General features: G+C 52.2%; 1 protein-coding gene across 1 annotated transcript in view; it reads left to right on the forward strand.

Annotated features, from left to right (window-relative positions):
- Positions 1-21,460, forward strand: part of KLF13 (KLF transcription factor 13) — a 50,068-nt gene that overhangs the window by 22,054 nt on the left and 6,554 nt on the right. The gene's annotated exons all lie outside the window — the stretch shown is intronic.

Genomic DNA, 21,460 nt, shown 5'->3' on the forward strand with positions numbered 1-21,460 from the left:
GACGCTCCCCTTAGGTTCTGTTTTCATCAGACGCTTAAACTTGAGGTATAGGGAGCTGTGTCCCCCAGGATGTGGGGTAAAAGAAATGAGGCCTAGGGCTTGGTGCTTTGCACCTGCTTCACCCACTCAGTGTTTAGAGAACGTGGTTTGGTGTGTAGGGCGGCCTCTGGTCTGACATCAAAGGATCCACAGGGTGACTTTGGTCTGGTTACAGCCCCCTAGGCAGGCTTCAGAGGAGGCCCCATAGCCAGGCTAGAACCCAGGCTGACACCCCGGGCCCAGCATGCTTTTGGGGCTACAACAATTTGGAATCGGTGAGGAGCCTAGTTTTTCACGGCCTTTGTATGAGAACACGGTGGTGCGGTGAGAATCAGGATACCGAATGGGGGCCGTTGGTGGACATCCAGGTGGAGAATCCCACTCATCCCTTCCGGGTGACCCACATCCGCCATGCCTGGACCCGTGGCAGCTTCTGAGTTGGGTGTAGCCAGCAGTCAGAAACTGTGTGCTCCACCCGCCGCGGGGACTGGCGTGTTCTTGTTTCTCACAAGAACTCGGCTTGCCTAAGGCCTGGCTTGGGTGCACTGCACTTATTTTCATCTCTGATTGTAAAAGTTGGGCGTGTTCATGAAAAAGGATTTGGGAAACAGTGAAGTATCAAGAGAAAGACGAACACGAAGGAATATCAATAACTTTAATCCCACCCGCCCACGAGTTACCACGGTTCACATTTTTGCCGCTGTGTGTTTTCGTACAAAACTCGGGATTGCTTCACAGAAGTCATTTCATGTTCCGTACTTTTCCCACTGGAACATTCTGTCATGATCACATCCCTGAGATGCCGACTGGTTTTTTGACCTGGCCTTTCACGGTCATCTACCGTAACCTAAACAGGCCCTGGGGGTCGGTGGCTGTGACGCCTCCAGCGACTTGCTTTTCTGGGATACCCTATGACTGAGGGCACCCCGCAGTGGACTTGTCTTTGTCGTTTTCACAGCATGAACTCCTGGGAGCAAGTAGGGGAATGTGCAGTTAGGGACAAGGGGGCATGAGCCCAATAGCCGCAGCCATACATGAGAGCTGCGGTCTGGCCCCCTGGCGGGGCAGCCTTCTGAGAGACCTGGAAGGGTTCCACGGTGAACCGAGGTAGCTGGTTTACAGAGTTGACAGAAGCCCCAGGCCCACTCTTGACACTGGGACCCTCACACCGTCCTGTTGCATCCCCCACCTCTGGACGCTCATGGCTGTAGTGTGTGGTGTGGCCTCACACACCAGGCATCTTGGGATCTCCTGGTCAGGAAAAGGGGAGTTTTTCTGCAGCAGCACCTCCTGGGAAAGCGGCTGTGGGAGCTCTTCTCATCTTTGTGGCTCCAGCCACACCCGGGGGTTCCCATCCCTCTTCTTAGCCCCGCGGTTCACCGGGGGCCCTCCACATGCCCTGGACGTTTCACCTTGCTGCCCCTCTGGCTCTCCTGGTTCCCAGCATCCTCGGCCCTGCTCAGTGCATAGACCTAGTGGCCAGCTGGGCTCTGGTCGGAGCTGGCTAGAATGGCATGCTGAGCCCGCTGGTGAGGAGGGCCTGGTCAGGGGCAAGCCGCACAAGGCCTGCCTGGCCTGGGTGTGGCCGGGGAGCAGGTCTTGGAGCAGCTTGGGTGACTGTTGAGATGAGCACACATGGGCAGTCATGTCACTTGGTGTGGCTCTAGCCCCTCGTCTGGGGCTGGCTCTGTGGCAAGGCCTATGGGCACCTGCTGTGTCCTGAAGGCAGGAGCCTTGTCCCTAGGGCTCAGGCTCCGGCTCAGGCTCTCCAGGCTCTCCAGGCCTCCATGCACTGCAGGAAAAGACCATATAAAGTCTTGTGCATCACAGGGCCAAGATGAGTGCCCTTAGGAGTGAAAGGAGGACATTGTTTCCAGGGCCCAAGCTGTGAACATCCAGATAGAAGCCCAGGACCCCTGGGCACAGGGACTCCAGGGTAGTTGCTTGGAGCTCTTGGCAGGAGGTAGCCCCCTGACAATTGAGCAGTACTGACGCTGGGCTGTCCTCCCCACATCTGTCTGCAGCTGGCCCACCTCGGTGCAGTCAGGACTCAAAACTGCTGCCTGCCTCTGACCTGGGGCCCCGGGCCCTCGGCTCACAGCCCGCCCTGCTGTGGTCAGGAGCTCTGTCGGGGTCTCCCAGAGGTGTGTAGGTGGAAGGTGGGGCAGGTATACCAGGCAGGGAACCAGGCTCAGGCTTGGCTCTGTGGGCCTGCGTGTCACAGACCCTCGCTGGGCTGGATTGGCTGCCGGTCACTTAGGCAGTTTACTGGGTTCTGAAAAGGCAGGTGCCCGCAGAAGCAGAGCTGAGGCTCGTAGCCCTGGTTACATGGCACCGCGACTGGGGCTTTTACGTTGCCTCTGCCGCTGCTGGCCCTCCTGGGAGTGGAATTCAAAACCAGACTAGTGCCTGGGGAACCCTTTGAGCCTTCTGTAACTCACAGCTGTAGGTGTCCTCCTGGCTGTGGAAGGCCGGCTCAGAGGAAAACAGCAGGAAGTCCCGTGGGAGGAGGGGAGCCCTGTAGGGGGCTTGGGCTGAGCGAAGTCCCTGCTATCTGCCTTGGCCTACCCCTGCCTGACCCAGTGTCTGCCTTGGTCCCTGCAGGGGTTGGGCTACTTCCAGATTTGTTTTCATTTTCAATTCCCTTTATTGCTCAAACCACCTCAGGGCCGCAAAAAACAAACCGTTATCCTCAGCTGACCTCAGATTCCTGGCCTCAATTGTTTGCCGTTTGCTAATTTTAGCTTCTGATCATTTCCACCCTTATCCTCCCCCCCAAAGGGAGACACAGACCGAGAATAGCTGCCGGGAAGGGGGGCTGTGGCCTTTGCGGCCAGAGTTCCCACAGTGATCTGGCAGGGTGCTCTGGGGCAGCTCCCTGCAGCCGGCCTCCCCCTACCCCAGGCGGATGGGGGAGGGGCAGGGGGAGGTGTCTGGGGGCCTTCAGCAGGCAGGACGCCCCCCTCCCCCAGCCCCTTCTTGCCAGGGGCCCAGCACCCACAAGGTGCGAACATGCAAAAGAGGACTCTGCTCTGAATCCCTTTCTCCTTTCAAACAGAAACCAGGCTGCTTCTTGGAAAACAACACCCCTGCCCCCCTGCCTAGCGCACAGACCCCTGGGAGTCAGGAACTCCCCAGAGCTCCCAGACTCCAGCACCAAGTGGACATGCACAGTCTGGGCTCAGACATGGCGCTTGGCCACAGTGAGGCCCCGGAGACAGCGTCAGGCTAGAGGGTCCTGGCCAGACCCAGTCCTGCCTGGTGCCCTCTGCTCTCCCACCTGTGGGAGCGAGCACTGGGCCTGTGTGGACAAATGGCAATGGCAAGTCCAGGGCACTGGCCAGGCCTGCAGGGTGTCCGCCTGCCCACGGGAGGGCGGGCAGAGAGCAGCCTGGGGTATAGTGAGCCAGCCTTGGGAGAGCCAAAGGAGGGTTGAAATCCTGTGAGCAGAGGGGCCCCCAGGCTGGGCCTGTGGTTACACCCCATGTCCCTGCCGTAGGGAGAACGTCAGACAGAGAGACCATAAGAGGACCATGTAACGAATGCCCACATCCCCAGTGTCCCCTCCAGCCCCCCCATTGTTTTCAAGGAAATCCCAGACACCGTATCATTTTATTCATTAATATTTCAGTGCCACACATTTTTAAATGAAAGTCCAGTGTGTCTAATGCTAGAATAACACTAATTAAATATGGAGTAAAGAAAGCCACAGCCTGAAGTCACCCCAGAGTACTCGTTATACTGGGAAGTGGTGCGGGCCACACCCTCTCAGGGCAGTGCTTCGTTGGAGGCAGAAGAAGCTGGTGCTGAACTGTTCTGGAACAGGTTTTTATCGAGATTCGGAAGCAGCGGCAACAAAGACAACCAGAAGTGCTACTGGGGTAGGACAAGTAGGCAAGGGAGGAGGCCCGGCTCCCCAGGAAGGGCTTTCCTTCGGGGCGAGCATCCAGGGAGGAGCAAAGCAGGGTAACAGCCACAGCCCGCGGCCTCACAAGGCTTCTAAAGTGGTGATTGGGATGGCACAGCGGTTCTGCATGGAAGGGCCTGGCTACCATGAATGTTATTTCTGTTCCATTTTGTAAATCACTTTTAAAAATGTCCTGGAGGGGCACCTGGGTGGCTCAGTTGGTAAAGCGTCTGCCTTTGGCTCAGGTCATGATCCCAGGGTTCTGGGATCGAGCTTTGCGTCGGGCTCCCTGCTCAGTGGCTCCCTCTCCCCGGCTGGAGCACTCTCTGTGTCTCTCTCTCTCAAATAAATAAATACAATCCTTAAAAAATAAAATAAAAATAAAAATGTATTAGAGTAATGCACCAGGTAACACATGTAACACAAGGACCAAATCTTGCTGCACATCGTGATAAACGAGTACCAGACTGTGCCCCTCTCCTCCCATCCCTGTGCCGGAGGCAGCTGCCGTGGGCTCCTTCAGCGGCCTCTTTTGGGATTTACTATCCTAGCTCTCCACTGCATGCTCCTGGGGGCTCTGCTCTGTGTTTCTGCTCTGAGCATCATCCGTTGACTTCCCGCAGTGACAGATGAGACGTGAGCTCCCTGTCACTGCCCCTGTCCCCGCCGCCCCACTGGGTTAGCAGGGTATTTTGCATTCAGTGTTTACAGATGACCAGGATTACCTGAATGCTAGTTGGTGGTGACCCTAGTGTCACACATTTCTTTTCCATAGAATTAATAGTTGCTCCATTTTTTGCTTGGTTTTCTCAGTGCTTTTGTCCTTGACTTGTCCCCACAGCCTCTGGCCATGGGGCTCTCTCTGGGTTGGAGGTCCCTCTCCAGACCTCTGGCAGCTTCCTGGACTGGCCATCCCTGGTTGTCCGGAGATCCCCTCCCTGTCTTGAGGCCCCATGTCCTGAAGCCCCCGCCTCTGCCTTCTGGTGTAGGCGTGGGAGGCCATGGCTTAGAGACTTTTGTGTCTGGAAGTGTCTTCCCGCTCATCTGATTGTGGCAGAAGTGCTGGGCCTGAGGCTCTGTTTCCTGCTGCAGTCCCTTCGGTGTGGCCACAAGCGCCCTGGGCTGCTGGGACCCGTTCTTGCACGTGTTCTGGATGATGGTCCACCTTCTGTGTCCTCAGGGCTCTCGGGGCTCCTTTTGTCAGGAGCTGAAACAGTTGGCTGAGCTCTCCATTTTCTTACCTCTTCCCTCTGTCATCTACTCACTTGTCATTTTGCTCTGTTTTCTCTGAAACTTTCTACATTTTCTCATCCAGCCCTAAAATGGAGATTTTAACCTCTGCCATGTTCCCCTGCTGTGTCTTGACTTTCAGACTCAGGTTTGCACTGGATTGCCTTTTGGTAAGGAGCATCCTGTCCTTGCCGCATGGTGCCATGTCTTACCTCGGTGGTGACTCACCGCTCTGGAAGTTTTCTTCTCCCGGGGTCGCGTGGACTCTGCCTCCTCTGGGCCGCGTTTTTCTGCTTGCTGGTTTAGATCGCTCGCCCGGCAGTCCTGCTCAGAGGCACTTCTTTGACTCATAGTCCTTGGTTTCTGGGGATATTGCTCAAAGGCCAGGACTGGTGCACGGAGGGGCCCGGTGTCTTTCTGCCGCTGCCTGGGGGGTAATCCAGGGCCAGGTGGGGAGAGGGCTGGGAGTGGCGGCAGGGAGCAGGTGAGCTATTCCTGAAGCCCCCATTCGGGAGGCTGCCCTGCCTGCTGTGAGCCGTGTCTGGAGTCTCTGGAGCCTCCACCTGCCGTGACCCACCAGCAGTAACTTGTTCAGCAGGTGGGGAAGAGGCGGGCGGCTGTGATGTGTCGGGTGCCCCCTCTTTCTGCCCGGCTGTACCCTCGCTACCAGCTCCTGAGCCTTCGGGAGGTCACGTCCTGCAGGGTAGCGTGCTCCTTCTCTCTCTCCGCCGTCCCTCTAATTTCCAGCTTCCAAATTACTGTTGTTTTCTCCTTTCCCTTTCACTTAGTCCTTGAAAAATCCCTTTCCTTTCATTTTAGAGGGATCTGGGGATGCGAAGGTGGTGATCTACTGTGTTTATCCAGAGTTCCTGTTTGGCATGTGGGCCAGTGCAGGGAAGTGTAGGGAGGGATGAGAGGGCAAGACGAGGACCTCCCTCAGCAGCAGGAGAGTCCCTTCCCACATAGGCTCCAATCTACTGGCCAAACTGTCCGGCCCCCAAGCTACCAGTGAGCAATAATCTTGAAGCAACTGTTGGCAACTCACAAGAACACAGTTGCCCGGGAAAAGAAGAAGGTCTAAACCTAAGGTTGGTAGGTTTGGGTTCCTTTCTTCCAGTTACAGGTCCCAAAGTGGATTTCCAGGGCTGGTGTAGCAGCTCTAGAATGCCTCCAAGGGACCACGTCTCATTGTATCTTTCCACCCATGACGGCATGACAGCTGCTGGTCCTACAACCTTGGCACATTCTCCAGGCGGGAGGAAGGGCAGCAGGCACGTGGTCCTCTTTATCATGATGAGGCTTATCCAGTGAATTATCCAGAACTCACTGGCCACAGTCAGTTCACAAAGCCAATCCTAGCTGCAAGGGAGTCGGAAAGGAACCATCTTTACTGGGTGCGTTGTGGCTGTAAACTTCAGTCGCTCTGTCTAGGCAAAGAAGACGCTGGCCCAGCTGGTACTGGGTTGTCACTGTCATGGTCGCTGGGTGACTCCTATGCATTTGTCCTCAAGGTGGCAAGCACTGATCAGAGAAGGGCCCCGCTGGCAAAGGTGACCACTGCATGAGCCAGTGCTCCCAAAGTGTTTGAGGAACCTCAGAAATCATGTGTTTTCTCCATCATTTACTTTTTCCCCCAGCAAGTGAGGCTGTAGCAGCCATTTGTCCTGGCTAGGAAGTACTGACTTACTACTTAGAAATGAGCTACATGGTCACAGCTGCAGTTATCACAGAATGTGAGTGAAATGGGTTTTCTGTAATTTATTACCGAAACTGTAGTTGTCATGCCTTCTCAGGCTCCTTGTGTATTGTGACAGTTTCTTAGACTTCCCTTATTTTCCATGACCTTGATAGTTTTGAGGAACAGTGGCCAGATATTTTGTAGATCGTCCCTCAGTTTGCATTTGCCTGATGGTTTTCTTGCAATGACACTGGTTTATGGCTTTTGGGGAAAAAATGCCAGAGGTGAAGTACCCTTCTCATCAGGCCGTATCAGTGGGAGAACGTTACCACGTGATTGCCGTGATTGCCGCTGATACTATTTTGTTGCTCATTGTTCCAGCGTTGGTCAGGAACTCTGTCAGGTTGGCTCTGCTGTCCCTTTAACCCATTCCCATCCTTCTGGTTTTTTGTGCACTTCCTTACTTTCTGGCATTAATAAGATAAGTCAAGTTCATCTTCTGGTTTTCCTGTTCTAGTCCTAGAATCACCTATTTCTCTAAGGAACCCTGATTCCTTTTGCTGGAAAATGGTATTTAGAAACCAAGATCTGGGTACTAAGTGTACTCCCTGTTTTGGGGGTGTCACTGCTTCTAGCCCATCCCAGTGGACGGACCCAGGAAACATGTCTGTGTCCCAGCCCATTTACATGTACATACCCTTGATAATTTCTCTATCTGGCCCTCTGTGTGCACATTGAGCTAAGCATGCATTCACACAGCTATCTCAGACACTGGGACAACCCTTCAGGAAGGACTCATCGCTCCTCCTTCTGCTCATCTGTAACCTCTCTCTCCAACAGTGAGACACCAGCTCCCACCATTCACCGTGCGGTTGCCTGTTTGTTCAATCCCAGCACACATGTGAAATGGTTTCATAATTGTTTATCTTGTGAGAAGCTGGAGCAGTGTTTAAGTACTGTTACTTGTGTCTGCAGTCTTTCAGTTTCCGGTCAAAACACCATTTTCCCAAGATACTTAAGTCAGCTGCTTTCCACCCCCGCCCCCTTCCCAGAGGCCACACCATACATTTGTAATATGGTCAGAAGCTGTGGTCACAGTCTGCATTTCATCCTGGGATCCCCCAGCCCCCTTTACGTGTTCAGAATTTGTATACGTTGAAGGACACACTTCGATGTGCAGTGCTGTGGGTTTTGACCAATGAAGAGTCTTGTATCCACCATCCCAGTACCAGGCAGAACAGTTCCATTGCCCTAAAAATTCCCCTTTGAGGTCAGCCACTTCCTGATTCCCCAACTCTGACAACCCCTGATGTGTTTTCTGTCCTTACAGTTTTGCCTTTGGCAGATGTCATATGAACGGAGTCATAGGATACATAGACTTCTGGATCTAGCTTCTCTGACTTTGCAAAATGCATTCAATACTCAACCATTTTTTCTGTTTGTGAATCAATACTTACTGCTAATTTTCGCTGATTATGAATAAATCCGCTATAAACATTTGTAGATGGCTCTTGAGTTCACTTGGTAGATACAAAGGCTGGGGTTGCTGCGCTGTATGGTGAGTCTGTATTTAACTTTATAAGAAAGTGCCACACTGTCTTATCACATGACTGTGACACATTGTCACCAGCAATGAACAAGAGTTCCAGTTGCTCCAACAGCTTTTAGTATTGTTGGTGTTCTGGAATGTAGTCCCATTCTCCTAAATGGATGGTGCCGCCTCATTGTTTTACTTTGCATTTCCTTAGTGATGATACTGAGCACTTCTCACAGAGTTGTTTGCCATCCATATATCTCGTTCGGTTGAGTTCAGATCTTTTGCTCATTTTTAAAAAATTTTTAATTTATTTATTTGTCAGAGAGAGAGCACAGGCAGGCAGAATGGCAGGCAGAGGCAGAGGGAGAAGCAGGCTCCCCATTGAGAAAGGAGCCCGATGTGGGATTGAATCCCAGCACCCTGGGATCATGACCTGAGCCGAAGGCAGCCGCCTAACAAACTGAGCCACCCAGGCATCCCTCTTTTGCTCATTTTTAAAATCACATGTTTGCTTCTTGTTGAGATTTAAGAGTTCTTTATAAATTCTGAATATGAGTTTCCTTTATTTTCGATCAGCCTCAAATGAAGAACATTTTTATCAAATGAATAAACCTGAATCTTCAATCACAGATTCCAAACTCATGTCCTTGTCCTCGCTGTTTGAGGAAACCTCTGAAAAGAACAATTGAAACGTCATCCCTAGGTTGTCAGCTGCTGTCCGTGCCGTGGGTGCCATAGATCACAGATGCAAGAACAGGGTTGGGGACAGCATTCTGGCTTCCCAACCAGGGAGTGCTCCCTCTGAGATTGCAGAGGGAAGGGGGGTCGGGGAGCCTGCTGTGAGTCACACTGTTCAGCCCAGGGGAAGTGCTCCTGGATTCCCTTTGGAGACAAGTGAGCGATGTGACCCTCAGAATAGGTGGGAAAGAGCTGGACATGTGTGTGCTTTGGGGTACCTCCCGTGGGTTCACTCACCACATTTGGCCACCTGATGGACCGTTCCAGTGCGGAATCTGGACGTGTTTGGGGGTGGGAGCTGACACACCTCTCTCTCCATGTCCCTTCAGCAGAATGTGTGTGCGTGCATGTGTGTGTTTGTGTGAAGGGGGTGGGGGACCTCTAGGGCCCTTGTTCAGCGTGGTTTCTGGCTCCCTGCTGGCAGAAATCATTAGTATTTTATTACTGCTATTTTAAATGGGACCTTGGGAACGGAAATTTTTAAATGTGTTTTGTAACCCTTAGCAAAAGGGGGGGAAACACCTTGGTGAAATTTCTGGCATGTGGTCTTTTGACCTTTCCAGGCACATTGCACCCGTGCATGTCAGTTAGTGCCACTCCCTCACCAGAGGCCAGAGGTGCTGAGTTCTATGGAAGCAGACCCAGTTAGTGAGCGGGACTTTGGGTGAGCTATTATCATTTTGTAACAGAGGTTTAGAACACATACACGTAAGTACACACATGCAGATAAATACGCATGCATCCAGTTTCATGAGATAACACACTGCACTTTGCAAAAAGCAGCTCAGCTGAAGAGTCCAGAAATGCAGAAAGGACAATCACGCGTGAATCCCATCTTTCCAAGAGAATGGCTTTGTCTCCTTCCTGCCCTTACAGCTCTGTAGCGTGTGCATTTCCTGCACGCGTTGGGACAGTGGTGCTCACCTGCTCGGTGCTGTTTTCTTGGTTGGTCTGCGCAAATACAACTACTTACAAGTGGGCCCCTGTCTGTGGTTTCCAAGACTTTAGAGGGGGACAGCCAGTCAGCCCCTATGCTGCCCTTTCCTTTGTCTGCTTACCCAACACATGAAGCCTGGTTCCAGTGACATTGGGAGTGACACCTGCCCTGAGCAGCTTGTCCCAGCTTTTGCTGGCCCTCCCTTGTCATCAGGCTGATGCAGGTAGCCTTGGGTCAGAGTCCCCTACAGAGCTGTCACCGGAAGAAGGAAGGGGTCACTCTGAGGGATGGTGAGGGGTGCAGTGCAGAGGGGCATCTGCTTTTCTTGCTGGCTGCTGTCCTCAGGGTCAGCCCCGGTAGTGACCTGTTCCACGCTAGGCACAAGAACAGGGTTGAGCGCGAGGCAGGATGTGAATGAGGAGCAGTGGGCAGGCCCTGTGACAGGGAAGGGACTGGCCTTTGTGTGCTGAGCCTCAAAGGGCCCTGGGAATGCTCTTCCTTCTACGTGGGTTTCTTCAGGTGGGGAGAGGGCTGGCTGCCGAGGGCAGTGGTGGGGCCACCTCCTCTCTGGGGACAGAACTCAGATTTACTGAGGAGCAAAGCCTCTGGCTTACAGTACTAGCATCCTGTTCTCTGCAGTTGGTTTTGTGAACAAGATAGTTTTCCTAGAGGGCGCTGGGTGGCTCATTTGGTTAATTGACTGCCTTCAGCTCTGGTCATGATTCTGGAGTCCTGGGATGGAGTCCCACATCGGGCTCCCAACTCTGTGGGGAGTCTAATTCTCCCTCCGACCTTCTCCCCTCTCATACCCTCTCACTTTCTCTCTCTCTCTCTCAGATAAATAAATTTTTAAAAATCTTTAAAAACAGAAACAAAAAAAAGGTAGTTTTCCTAGAACACACGGGATGTAAATTGCTCCCAGTGGCTGAGGCTGTGGTAGGTCTGGTGACCTGGGCTACTGAAGGAGAGGCCCCAGGAGCGCTCTGGGAGTGTCTGAAGCAGTTTCTTACCACTCTTCAGCTGTTCTAGAAAAGGTAGGTCAGTGACTGCCTTTTTTTTTTTTTTTTTTTTTGCATCAGCTACCTCAAAAACCAAAGCATTTTAGGACTATAGAAAAATGACTTACTCGTTTTTATCCTGATTTATTTGCTTTATGAAACCAACTTTGACAAATACATTGTTCTGCTGTATTCTGTTTAAAACCTTGTGACTGTTTTTTTCTCCCCGTGAGGGAAGTGGACGACTGCTTTAGTACCTGGAACAGGTCAGGTATAGGTGCTGGGTCTGGAGGACGAGCACGTGCTCCCCAGGAGCCACTTCTGAGCTCCGTTATCTTGAGTGCACTGCTTCGGGGTGCTCAGTCCTTCCCGGACAGGCGGGCAGGGCCTCTTGGAAAAAAGCTGCCCAGCTCGTCCCCACGTTAGGTGTGGCCACATGCTGCACAAGGACCGGTGGCTGCCTGCCAAGGCCCCCAGCAGGCGGAGGGGCCCAGTTCTGCTCACCCCGGGGCTGGGCGTCCTGCTGGGGAGCTCTCTTCCCTGGGAAGCTGGAGGCCCTAGGATGCCGAGGGTGGCAACTTGGTGTGTGTGCTGGGCCTCTGTGCCTTCATCTGTGAGATGGGCCCCTTGACCTTGACGGTCGCTCTTCCTCTTTCAGGACACTAACGGCCGAGGTCAGCTTGGGCAGCTTGCCACAGCAGTTCCTGCTCCACAGTGGGGAGAGCTGGGAGAATTCCTCCTTCTAAGGGAAATACAGACTTGGAGGGCAAGCCGTGCCAGGTGTGTGGCCTTGGTGAGGCCCTTTTGACCTCCCACCTTTAGTCCCCGTCTCTGAGATAGGTTCTGTCTCGACACCCTTCTTTCCCTCAGGGCAGAGCCACATGAGCTTGCGGATGTCAGAAGTAAAAATTGTGTCCTGGTAAAGCTCTGTGCTTGCAGATGTCTGCGCTGTGGATTGTCCCTGCTACGGGGGCAGCTGTGGTCAGGCCGGGTCCCTGCTGGCGAGGCCCACCCAGGAGGCACAGGGGAGAGGTTGGGAGTGAGGAAATGAAGGCTGGGGGAGGGGACACACAGGAAGAGGAAGTGGGACAGAATGGTTGCCAAAGGCTCTACAGAGCAGGGCCCCTCCCTTGGTTGCCTAGAGAGCCCTTGGGGTGCAGAGCAGGGCAGCTGGTCTTGCGCGCTGGCAGATGGCGTCAGCAAGGGAACCTGTTTGCTCTGCTCCCTGCCCTCTCCTAGGGGCCGTGGCTGACCTTGAAAAGTTTTGTTTCTTTGGGGAGGGGGTGGTGTGGGCAGCCTCACGTTGGTTCAAGGTTTGCTCGTCTGTGTCTAAGAGCATCTTGGCTTCTCTGTGAGTCCCTGCGGACTTCCTTGTGTGGCCGCCAGTGACTTGGTGTCACCCCAGACGTCACAGCCCAGCACAGCCTGCCAGAGGCTTTTCTGATCTGTGGCTATTTCCCCCACCCCCACACGCCTAGCCCTCTGTGCTCCCTCCCTCCCTCCCTCCCTTCCTTCCTTTTCCTCTCTCTTGGTACAAGAGAAAAACCTTTCCCAGAAGCCTGCACGGGTTCTCTAGTCCCCACCTTCTTCCCAGTCCCTGGCAGAGGGGACCAGGGGACCAGTTTTCCTGCCTTGAACTTGGGGCCTGTGTCCTGATAGGTGGACGGACTCTCCTGGAAGTGCCTCGCCCATCTACCGAGGCTGGTTCTTGACTGTCCAGTCCTGTGAGGCTGGACCTGGTGACGCTGATGACAGGTGCATGGTATTTAGGAGCCTGAAGGGGCCTCGGGCACATGCAGTCACAAATCTGGGTCTGCTGCTGCTCATTTCCTTCTCCCTTGCCCTTTAAGTCAGGCCGGGTTTGTCCAACCAGGTATCAGGGAGCGCCCTCCAACGCCAGCAATTTGTGGTGTGACCCAGGGACTTGAGCCCCAGAAGTCCTGGGACACCCAGGAACACCTTCCAGAAAGGTAGATTGGACCTCATTGCTATTTTTGAATTTCTCCTATGCCAAGGAGCTCCCCTGCCCCCTCCCCCGTTCTGAGGAGAATCTATTTTAAGGGGTGCTCTCAGGATCGTCTGTGTCTGCGGAATGTGCTGAGGGATATGGAGGGCCACGTGTGGTGTGAGTCGGCCTGGCCAGGAAGGCAGAGAATGTTGTTCTTTGACTCCTGTTTTAAAATTTGCCTTCTTTGTGGCTAGCATTTCCTAGTTTGCTATGGATTCTTATTTTTCATCATTTGAATAGGTAAATACGTTTGAGTATTTTGAACTCCAAGAGATGCAAGCAGTTTTCAAGGAAATTCCCAATCCCCGCCTACCGTCCCAGCTCTCTGTCCCCAGGTGACCTCTGTTGTGACTGTCTTAGGTGTCCTCCCAGAGGACCCTGCTGCATGCACAGGGGAGCGCACACATGTACACTCACCGCTTACCCTGTTTCATGCCTTCTGCTCTGAACCTTGCTCTCCTCCCTCAGTATCAGTAGTACTGCTTTAGAGGTCTCCCCCGTCAGTTCACAAGGAGCCCAGTCCACTTCTTTCTCACAGTCTTCCGTGCTGCAGCTGTTCCAGAATTGATTTAATGGGCCCCAGTGGAAGGGCATGAGTTGTTCTGTGGCTTTTGCTGCCTTGAATAATCGGGTACCTATCCCCTTTTGTAGGGGTGCAGGTATGTCCATAGAATAAGTTCCCAGGAGTTGTTTTGTGGGGTCAAAGGTAGCACACGTCTGTAATTGTGATCAGCCTCACCAGGTGGCCCCCAGGAGAGGTTGGGGCAGTTTGTGCTTCCCCTGGCAAGCTGGGAGAGCAAGCGTCCTGGTGCAAAGTAGGACCTCAGTGGGGGTCAGTTTGCATTTGCTTCCTGATGGGTGAGGCTGAGCATCTTTTCAGATGTTGGGGAGTCCTTCGTGTTCTTTTTCTCTACTATCTTACAGCCTTTGCCCGTATTTCTACTGGGTGTTGCTTTTTCCTTTTCTGTATTTTCTTTCTGTATCAGAGAGCAGGCCTTTTGTGATACGAGCTGCAAATATATTTTTTTTCCTTGGATTGTCATTTATCTGCTGCCTTTGTTTCTGGTAGCTTTGTGCTTCGAGAAGTATTTTATGCTTTTGTAGTCAGATTTATCCATCTTTTCATGTATGGCTACTGGACTCCGTTCGTAGAGAGAACTTCTACCCTAGCATGGTCCTTCCTTTCTTTCCAGATGCAGCTTAGCTGTCCTTGCACATATCCTGGATCCTCTCCCCTCCACCCATCTGAGATGCTGATTTATGCCATACTTGTTTCCCCGCTCTTTTGGGGTCTAGTTCTGGCATTTCTGCTCCTCTCCACGGGCCAGTTACCTGCTTCTGTGGCAGATGTTGGATACCTGGTGGTCTGGTATCCCTACATCAATCTTTCTCAGTTTTCCTCACAGTTTCTGTTTGTTTGTTTTTCTGTAGGAATTTTAGGATCAAGTTATCCCATTCCAAAACAAAACAAAGCAACACCAAAAACACGTACTTTAAAAATATACTTGCATCTGTTGTAGAAAGGCAGGTTTTGTTCCCACTGTGCCCCCCAGGCTGTGTGCAGCAGTCTCCCGTCCCTCCGCAGTCCTGCCAGGCCTGGCTCGTGCCACAGTGTCAGGCAGCGAGTGATCGGCAACACTTGTGCAGCTATTACAGCAGCAGGAGACCAGAGCGCCCTGGGGCGGGGGCAGTTCCAGCAAAGATGAATCCTCACGGGTGTGGGGCTTGCATGTGCAATCAGTGGTTCCCACCATGGTCGTTTGCCGGTGGCTTGCTCATGAGAGCCCCCCACAAGGGGCTGAGGAGCCCAGGAGCAACCCCCCCGCAACTGGTGATAACAGTGTCACTCATATGAGCATGTATGTGCTCCCACTTAAGTCTCCCAGTAACTGTGAGAAGAAACAGGCAAGATGACAGCTCTTGGAGCTGTCAGCAAGTGAGGAGGGGTGCAGGGGTGTGGCGGGGGCTGACCACTGCAGGGGCTGCTCCCATGCAGGAAGCACCTCTCTGGCTCTGGGCAGAGTCCCAGGGCAAGAGGGGTCCCCGTTGAGTGGCAGCTCTCCCTCCTGCTGGGCCTCACCTCCCTCCCTTGCACCGTAGTGGGGAGGGGCTTCCAATGGGGGTGTCCTGCGAGACAGGGCATCCTCATGTCAGCTCCACGTGGGTCTATAAACCATGGGCATTGTCAGTGATCAGTCGAGTAGCCAGTGGCCTCCTTAAGGAGAGGACAGTCTGCTTTCCACCACAGGGGACAGGCCTTTCTGCTGTCCCCAAGGCTGCCCGTGAGCCCGGGTTTCCTTGGAGGCTGGCCCTTGGTTGGCTCCAGCGATTGGCCGATTGGCCGACTGCCAAGCTGCCCCAGGGTGGGAGGGTGAGCAGGAGGGATTCCCCGGAGGGGAAAACACGGCAGTGTCGAGGTGGGGAGCTGGAAGTGGCTCCATGCCAGTGGCCCCAGTTCAGAGCCAGCTGTTGAAAGGTGACAGCCCACTCGCTGGCTGTGACTAGCCAGGACCTGGGTGCTGGGCCTGGGGGCCCTGGAGAAGCTGCGTGTCTGCGGGGGGGCAGCCTCTCCCTGTGCCTGCCTCTGACTCTGACCAGCCCTGCCCCTCATCGTCACTGCCCAGACGCACACCCACGTGCATTCCTTCTGCTCGCTGAGGTCTGCTCACGGGACCTGAGGTGCTGCCGTTATGTCAATAGGTCCATCTGCCCTTCTCTCTGGGGCCCTCTGTTCAGAGATGTACCCCCTCCCTTCTTTCTTCCTCAAAGAGGAGCTCAGCTCAGCTTCCCAGAGCCCTGGCTGGTAGAGCTGGCCTGAGCTGAGACAAGCCAGCAGGAGGTCAAGGGGGCCAATAGTCGAGGGCACTTACTGGCCACAGGCAGAAAAGGCTTTAGTCCACAGACATGATGCTGGCCCCGGCTCCATGAGAGGCACTAGGAGTCAGTGCCGAAGGACCCCCAGGACTGCCCCCAAGAGGCCCACAGATAGAAAAGAGCTGCCTCGCGCAGGCATTCTTGGAGCCAGGAGGGACCCACTTACCTGTAGGAGCTGGCAGTCTGGCCCAGACTGGTTGGAACAATTGAGTTAATTGGGAGCATGCCCTTTGGACAGGGGTCAGAGCCAGAGGGAGTCTCCCTGTGGCTGGAGCCTGAGCCCCGGGCAGGAGCTGGGTGGTGCACACTCCCTAAGCTGCACCTGCAGGCTGCCCAGCCGGGGGGGCAGGGGGGAGGGCCCAGGGCTCGGTGCCTAGTCGGGGGCTCACAGGAGGAAAGCCCCTGTGCTCCCAGTCTGGCCTCTCGCAGCTTCTGGGAGGAACAAGCTGTCCCAGGCCAGGCCTGTGGCTTGGGCAAGAGGAGCATGTGGGACGCAGTGTTCCCTGATAAGATGAGGCAATCGCTCTCACAGCCTCACTGCAGCGCCAGGGAACATTTATGTAACCCCCGCCCTGTGCCCCACAAGCCCTTGGCCCTGGCGCCCCTGCTGCCCAGCTGCCCCCCCTTACTACACACCAGTAGCACCCGCTCAGTACAGACCAGTTATCCCCTGGCCTTGCAGCCTGCACCCTGAGGCCCCTCCCTCCACCCTGAGTATGGTCTGGCCCCTTCCCCAGCCCCCCACAGTGGCCCCAGCCTTCCCTCAGCTTCCCTCCCTCCCTGTGCACCCTGTACCCCACAAAACCGGACCTCTACCCCCTTCCTTTCACTCTGCCTCCCCCTCCCAAGGCCCTCTCACCGTTCAGTCCCACAGCCCCAATCCTGGCCCCCTGTAGCCCTCCCTTGGGAAAGTGAGGGCAGCGGGGCTTCAGTGGGCCATGCCAGGCTTAGGCTTCAGGCAGGGTGCTGCAGGAGGGCTGAGCTCCCTTCAGCGTTCTGGAATCCTCGGTTAGGTTTCCTGTCCCAAGAGGGCCCATGTCACTTTGAGCTAGACTGCGCACTCTCCTTGTGATGGCCCTGTGGTTCTCTTGCTGTCTCCCCGTCATGTGCCCAAGAGGAAGCAGATGCAGAATTTGAGCCCAGCAGGAGGGAAGCTAGGGTTCACTTAGTCCCAAGGGCCGACACCCTGTAGGGCCCGGACCTGCTGGGTCGCCACTCCAGTCTGGTCGCACTACCTTGGGGCCAATCCCAAGCAGAGCAGTTTTCAGAGGGAGGCCTAGGGACACCTGTAGATACCTGAGACCATTCTAGGAGGCCATGAGGCCAAAACTATTTTCAAAATAATAACATCATTTATCCTTTATTCTCTCAGAAGAATACAATGGAATATTCCAAAAGCTAAATGATGAGTGATGACATCATCCCTCTGTCAGCTACTGGAATGTGTGCTTGAGTTTGAATTTTTTTGTTTTAATTTCTAAAATGATAAATATCAATAGATATAGCCCATATGAACAGACTCTCTTTAGGTCCCTCTCTACAAGTATGAGAAACACTGTCGTGGGTGACTCTGTCCCCCTGTCCAGGCTGCCTTAACCCAACCTGTTCTCGATTCTCCTGGCTGTTCCTCATTAGGCCCCTGGGTGCTGCCTGAGTGTCCCCAGCCCAGCCAGACCCTGGTGCCGCTCCTTACCAGCATGAGTCATAACTTCCAAGCGTTTGCTTCATCTGTTGGTGGGCCACTTTGTTGCCATCAGCCCTCCTCAATGGGCTGACAGAAGCATAAAGGATGGAATAGCGAGGACCCTGTCTGCATCAGGACCCTGTCCCCAGGGCCAGACATGGGGTCTGTGTTCAATAAAAGTGCCAAGCTGCTGACACCTAGACAGACCAAAAGCCGTGTGCTGGCCTAGGGGTGATGCTGGGCTTTCCCTACCTTCTGCCACGGCCACACCAGGCTGCCTGGTACCAGCATCCCATGCTGCTGGATGCTGCAGTTCTCTGCGGCCCTGACATCACTGGGGCCATCTCTGATTCTGCCTGCCTCACGTGCCTCCCAGAGCTGTAAGCATTAAGGACCCTGAAAAGGACAACCCCCTAGTGAGGGCCCAGGGCTTCTTAGAAAGCAAAGGGGAGTCTGAATTTGGGTTGGTCCTCCCCTACTCCCACCACAGGCCTAAATTTGAGAAGACACAGGTGACAAAAATAATGGATAAGAGCAAAACTAACAGCTTAACATTTCAAAGGTAAGCATTTGGCATGTGCCAGGCACGGTGCCACGATCTGGTTGTGTGTGACCTCAAGGAATCACCATGTGTACCCCACTGGGAGGAAGGGGTAGTTTATTCATTTCCTGGGCAATTACCGTAAACTAAGTAGCCTAACAGAACAGATTACTGTAAACTGGGTGGCTTGAAACAACAGGAATGCGTTTTCTCAGTGTTTTAGAGGGCGGAATTTAAGATCAAGGTGTTGGCAGCTGACTGCCCTTCCCACCTTCTGAAGGCTCTGCTGGCAGCAGGGAGGGCGAAATCCATTTCACGCTTCTCTCCTAGCTTCTGGGGCCGCCCTAAAATGCTTGCTGGTCGTTGGCTTGTGGATGCATCACTCCAGTCTGTTCTTCCATCATCACCTGGCCTTCTCTTCTGTGTTTTTCTAAGGACACTTGTGATCTCATTTCAAAATCTTTACCTTAATTATATCTACAAAGACCCTTTTTCCAAATAAGGAAACGGATTCGAGGATTCCTTGTTCAAAGGGTTAGGACTTGGACTTCTTTGAGGGAAGGCACTCTTTACCCCTCCATAGAGATGCTTATCTGAGGCCACACTCAATAGACTGTGAGGACGGGTCTAGACCTCACACCTGGCACACCGAGCTCTTGAACTCAGCACCCAGTGACACAGAAATGAAAACATTGTATTTAATGCTGGACCTTTCCAAACATTTAATGACCCCTGTGCATTGTGAAGCTCCTAAAGTGGACTTAACATGCAGCATTTCTTGGACTTTTTTGTTGACAAGATATTCCCCCCCAGAACCAATTAACAATATATTCAGTTCTAAAAAGACATGTAACACAGAAGAGCTTACAACAACAGCAACAACAAAAATCCTGTTCCCAGTGCAGCCTCACTCCCCAGAGACCAACACTGCTCTGATTTTAGTTGTCTTGGTGGTTACTGATATAAATAAACTATGTGATTTTTTTTTTTTTTACTGTTCTTTGATATTTCAGATTTAGATTTAGATGTAGGTATGATCTCCCTGCCATGAAATTTAAGGATTTACCTCATTCCTACCCTTCTCATCACCTCCTCCTGAATTGATGGATATGTTATTAATTTTTTTGTTGATTATCCTTATAACTTTAACCTCATTTAGACATTTCCTTTGACTGTTCATGTGTGTGTTCCTACCTTTCTTATAAATCCACATTTTCTACTGGGACCATGAGTCAGTTTGTGTGGACTTTGTCTATAACATTGATTCTACACACTGACAACTAACTGGTGCTAGGGGTCACACGACCATGACTGCGAAAATATTACTTCCATATGCCAGGGCCTGTACAGGGATTTCATTCCCTCCTGCTGCCTCATGGGGTTGTTGTGAAAGATAAATAGTACAACATACAAAAAGCCTCTAGACCAGTGTTTGGCTCAGAGCTCTTCCCTGATTGCTCATAGTCTTGTAGCATTTTAGTTTGCTTCCAGTTTAGACCCCAGTTTTCTTGCATGTCTTCTGTTTTCCCGGGAGTTTCTAATTGCCTCTCTTTTTTGTTTTAAATAAAGAATAATATGTACCTTTACTGTGTCCTGAAGTATATTCAGCCTCTTGATCATACTCTCTGATGCATGGAACTCACTTTCTTCTTGGAACTATCCCCCTATGAATCCTGCCTCAGTGGTCCCCAGGTCTCTCCCTCACTCTCCTGAACACCCCTTCATTTCTCGCTCATCTCTCTGGCTTCTCAGGTTTTTTGTTTGTTTGTTTGTTTTTCTTATTTTTGCTGGAGTTTGAGAGGTAAACTTGAAGACCCGATCTCTTGGTCATCTAGAATCCAGTGTGATTTATGAGAAGTCTAGTGTGTGTCCCAGCCTTATTCCCTTACAGATAACTTGGCATTTGTTTCTCACCTCTTTCTAATAAATTTTGTGGTCTCTTTTTATTCAGTGTTCTGACATTGCAGAATTTCTCATAGTAGGAGCCTTTACTCACTAGCCTGCCCACATTTGTGGTAGTTAGTCTTATTTGATCCTGACAGATACTGTTTTCTTGTTTCTTTGGTAATTTGCTCTCCTCCCTTTTTTCCCTGTTTTTTTCTTTAACAGAAATTAGTTAAATATTGCACCCCCCAGGATTGAGTCCCTGTAACTCTGAACTATCATTTGTAAACTTTACATAGGTTTAGGAAATGATGGTTTACTCTCCTACTTAATTTTGAATCCCTCGCCCCCAACACACACCCTTTCCCCCTCCAAAAAACCCGCATAAAATCAATAAGAACATATACAACCACATATAGCTCTTAGTTTTAGCATTACTAGGAGACAGAGAATGCAGCAACATTCACATGTTTCTAGAGGTTTTTGATGTTCTGTTTTTCTGTGATATTTCCTTGAGTTTATTTCCAGCTTTTCTGTGGAATTTTTGTTTGGGCAACAATGCTCTCAGTTTCTAAACACTATTTTTTGTTCTCTGAACTTCCTTTTGATGGTATCATGTTTGCTTTATGCACGAATTTTGTCTGAAATTGCTCTTAGAATACTATTTAGAATTTTTAGGTTGACATTCTCTTCTGTCTCCTGGCTTCACTCTTTTTCCCCTGGAGTAAGCTTTGTTTTGTTGCTCTTGGATTTTTCCCTTTCATGCTGCTGATTTTCCTTGGCCATCTGGCTATCCCTGGGTGTTTGTTTATATTTAAGGTTGATGGCCTCACTTGGGGTGGGTGGTGTGGATTTCCTCCTCCAGGCACAGGTGGGCCAGCTTCAAGGATGCTGTTGGCTTTAGAGCCAGAGTAAGGGAGGGAGGGGAAAGTAAAGGGTTGGAAAGGTGGCTGTGTGTCCACCCAGGTGCCATAAGGGCTGTATTCTGGGGTGCCAGGAGCTTCTGCTGGCTCTCTGAGCAGTTGATGTCATTTTTCTTGTGGTTCAGAGTTTGCCTGGGTAAATGCTCACCTGTTCCTTGCTCTGAGCAAGGGATACGAGGGAAGGGAGTGGTTCTGATCACAGCCTACATATTTGTTACCTCCCTCTCGTGGAGTGTTCTGAGTAGCCACCCTTATCTGTCTTTGGGCTTGGGTCTGCAAAAGCCTTGTTATACTCTCCTGCTCTGCCGGCTGTTACCTATTGGCCCCGTTGGAACTTCTGTAAGAGAAGGCGCAACAAGAGAAGAAAATTACCTGGTCTGGGCTCCTCATGTTATAGATGAGGAAACTGAGCAGAGGTCAGGATAGTGGTAGGGCACTCGGATCTGGGAGTTGTCTCTTGGCCCTGAGAGGTATGGGGCTCT

The sequence above is a fragment of the Martes martes genome, assembly GCF_963455335.1.
Source record: "Martes martes genome assembly, chromosome: 7".
In the NCBI taxonomy this organism is placed as follows: Eukaryota; Metazoa; Chordata; class Mammalia; order Carnivora; family Mustelidae; genus Martes; species Martes martes.